The sequence below is a fragment of the Podarcis gaigeae genome (genome assembly GCF_964106915.1).
Source record: "Podarcis gaigeae genome assembly, chromosome: 5".
NCBI classification, from domain to species: Eukaryota; Metazoa; Chordata; class Lepidosauria; order Squamata; family Lacertidae; genus Podarcis; species Podarcis gaigeae.
In genome coordinates, this window is record NC_139681.1 from 43,383,153 (window position 1) to 43,387,370 (window position 4,218).

Consider the following 4,218-nt stretch of genomic DNA (forward strand, 5'->3'; position numbering starts at 1 on the left):
ACATGACATTGGTCACAGGAATCCACAATACCTACAAAATTGTGGGAGAGGGAATGGCCACAAGTTTCTTAGCGCTCAGTTTGTCCAAAGCCACTGGCCCATTTGACCTGAGCAGTGAGAGTTCCACAATTTCTGTGGTCTACAATAATACATAAAGGAATACTGTGGGAGCGATCAGCACAATCCAGTGAATGTCATTTGGCTTCTGCTCCCTTAGTGCTTTAGGCTTCTTGAAACATGGGAAACTGTCTTATTCAAGGCAAAATATTGGCTCGTCTAGCACGTATTGTCCACACCCCCTGCATTGGCACTCCAATGTTTCAGGCAGCAGCCTAGTTGTAGCTGAAGAGCCCAGGGATTAAACCTTGGAGTTTTTGCATGAAAAAGTGTGTGCTCTACATTTGAGTTATGGACCTTCCCATCTAGCACACTGAAATGGCAACAAGCTGTGACTCCATTAAAAAAAACCCTTCTGGCTTATCCCTCACTTTCTGCATTTCAATTAAAGCCCATTTTCCTGGATGGAGAGGTGTGGGCATCCAGAAAGGCTTCAGAGTGCTGGAGAAATGCTCAACGGAATGAAAAACAGATAGGTAGCCGTGTTGGTCTGCCATAGTCAAAACAAAAAAAAATCCTTCCAGTAGCACCTTAAAGACCAACTAAGTTAGTTCTAGGTATGAACTTTCGTGTGCATGCACACTTCTTCAGATACACAGTGTATCTGAAGTGTATCTGAAGAAGTGTGCATGCACACAAAAGCTCATACCTAGAACTAACTTAGTTGGTCTTTAAGGTGCTACTGGAGGGAATTTTTCTGGGGATGAAAAACAAACACACACCTCCCTTGGCCACCTTGCAACAATAAGATAAGCTTAGCTTGGCACCCACAGCAATTCTAAAGAAATTCTAATGTGCCCTGGAAATGTGGCAGCAAAACAGAAGCCTTTTTCACATGGGAAGAAAACTTTTGAGAAATGGGAGGACAAGTTGTGGCACAGCCCTATTACAGGCTGCTAATAGCCTAGGAAGCACAAACTAAGAAACCTTGCTCCAGAAGTCAGTTTTAATTCAGAAGCACTCATGTGAATATTTCCTTTTTCTGTATTTTAAGTGCTCCCTTTTAGGTTTTGTGTATGAGGTCCCATGGAGAACCAGCAAAAAATTGCTTTGTGATCCCATTTCACATGAAAAGCATACTAGCTTCAGAGTAATTTCACACTGAACCACAATAAATCCACACAAGTCCTCTTGAAAACAGAGGTGGGAAAGGTGGAGGAATTCTTAATGGTTCTTTGTGGTCCAAAGAAGGTAGACACCTAGGCCATGATTTTGCTTCCCCACAACTGGGAAGATATGGCACAGCCACAACCCTATTCCATGTTTTGGTACTGGTGTGCCTCAAACCTTCAGCTCATCTGTTGTGACACATTCCTCACTAAGTACTTGTAGATATTTAACCTGCTTCTGCAGTGAAGAGCCAGTACAGAAGCCTTGGGAATAATGAGTTATTGAAAATGGCATGAGAAAGCCCTGCTGGACTGGAACAGTGGCCTATGCAATAGAGCTTCCTATTCCCCACAATGGGAAATCAGATGCCTATGGAAAGTTTCTCACTGTTGTTCCTCAGCAAAGGTATTCTGTCTCATATAGGACCATCATGACCAGTATCATCCTCTATGGATTTGTCTATAAGAAATGACATTTTCCCCTCAGTAGGAATGGGGAACTTGTGGAATCTAACCGTCATCAGCACAAGTCAGCCTGGACAACAGCATCAACATCTGGAGGACTACAGGTTTCCCATCCATTGGTGTATCACTAGTTCCTTAAACTGACACAAAATATTAGGATAAATAAATAAGGATGTGATTATTAACATTTCATCTCTGCATTCCGTACACATGGTTCAACTGCTTTTTCTTTACCACTGAGACATGACAGAAGGAATGGTCCAAAGGCAAAAGTGGATTCAGATTGAATATTAAAAGGACAAATTGCCTAAATTTCAGATAGCCTGGGTTGCCTAGCAAAGCTGTGAAATGCTCTTCACTGAAAGTGTTCATTGGCTGACTAAACAATTTGCAAGATCGCTTTGGGGGCTTTGTGTCATCTGTGCTATGTGGGGTGGACTAGGTGGCCTTCAATAAACCTACCATAATATTCTATGAACCTTTTATTGATATTTTGCAGTTTAGAATTTCTAATAAAACCTATATCAATGCTCTTAACAAAAAATCAATCTTGAAACCAAGAGAGAGTTTTGCTATAAATGAGAAATCAGAAATTATTCTGAGGCAGTCCTGCCTATGATGGATTTTTATTTTTGCACACACAAAACTATAATTTTCTTAAACAAATAAACACTCCTTGAGAGAAATAGAAATAATAGCTTTGGGTAAATGGCTGCTTATTGTTTCTAGTGCTTTATGCACAAGGATTCTGCAGGCATCCTGAGCAGTTTGTGTGTAATATTCTGATTGGCTTAAAAAAAAATCACTTACATAGCAGTGCTAAATTCCTAAAATGCCCTAATGGCACGCTAAGCATTTCCTAAACTTCCCTTACTTTAACTGCAGATGGTAAAAGGTTTCCTTTATTGTCCAGCCCCAGAGGATGGTGGGAAACCAACATTTCCATGAATGTAAATTCTAGCCTCTGCTAATTTTGATGACAGTGACTTCTCTTCTTTATGAGGTGCATAATGAGCTGGACCACAGTCTAGCCAAAAGCCATGACAAGCTCCAAGCATGCCCTGGTGGCCTCCCCCGCTTTCTGTACCCAAGGTTTAAATGCAGACTGCCTCCAGTCAGAGCACATGAAGAACCACACTCTGGAATAGACAAATGGCTCTTTTGTTTTACATTCTTTTTTTTAATTAGCCCCCTTTTTTAATGACCTAACTTAATATGTGTCAAAAGGTGCAAAACACAGCATGACTTCAGTTTAAAGGGAGCGTTTGCCTTTAATCTCGCAAGTAAAGCAAGTACCCTCTTTAACTATCAGCAGCAGCAATTACATTGTGCTTTGTACATTGTGGGTTTTGTGCCACCTCATCAGCTGATTAAATGGTCAGGAATTGAGAGACACACACACACACACCTGTTTTGTGGTGTGTTTAGAGCCAACATAATATGCTCTATATTCTTACATTTGATGGCGTGTTCAACTCCATTGTCAGCACAAGGATGCAATCCTGAGCATAGTTACCAGGAAATAATTCCCTTTGAATTAAGTAGCACTTGGTGCAGGTACTTTTTAATTTTAACTGATTACATTTATAACTCACCCTTCCTCCCAGGAGTTCAAGGTGCCTTACATAGTTCTCCCAACCCATTTGATGCTCACAACTACCCTGTAAGGTAGTTTAAGCTGAGAAACAGTTACTCAATGAGTTTAAACTTGGTCTACAGACACAGGTGGTACCGTGGGTTAAACCACAGAGGCTAGGACTTGCTGATCAGAAGGTCGGTGGTTTGAATCCCTGCAACGGGGTGAGCTCCCGTTGCTTGGTCCCTGCTCCTGCCAACCTAGCAGTTCGAAAGCACGTCAAAGTGCAAGTAGATAAATAGGTACCACTCCAGCGGGAAGGTAAACGGCGTTTCCATGTGGTGCTCTGGTTCGCCAGAAGCGGCTTAGTCATGCTGGCCACATGACCCGGAAGCTGTACGCTGGCTCCCTCAGCCAATAAAGCGAGATGAGCGCTGCAACCCCAGAGTCGGTCACGAAAAGTTAGAAACAGCATGACAACATTGTACGGTTTTTTGTTGTTGTTTGTAACCAGCAGATAATTTGCAACTGAAATTACACATGGAGACTGCTGGCCGCTATATTGAAAGATAATGTCCACACACGGAGTATTGCAGTGCATTGCTGTACCCATGAGGAAGATGTGTGCAGAGTATACAAATGGATAAAAGACTCTAGGCTACATATTTATCTTATGCATGTCATTGGCCCCCTTGGAACCATATTAGAAAATAATAATGCATTGTGGGAAGGGCAGATGGATGTCTATATGTACAGTGACTATGATTATCTGCTGCATAATAATGGTTAGAAGCCCTACCTGACATTCTGTGTTTGGACAAACAATCCAGCAGGGATTTGTGTAGTTGGAGGGCTTTGAGAGCCACACCGGCAACCTGAGACCAAAGTGAGTTTATGCAAAGGCTGGGGATTCTTTTCAGGATTTGTAAAATAAATGCATTTCTGTGATGC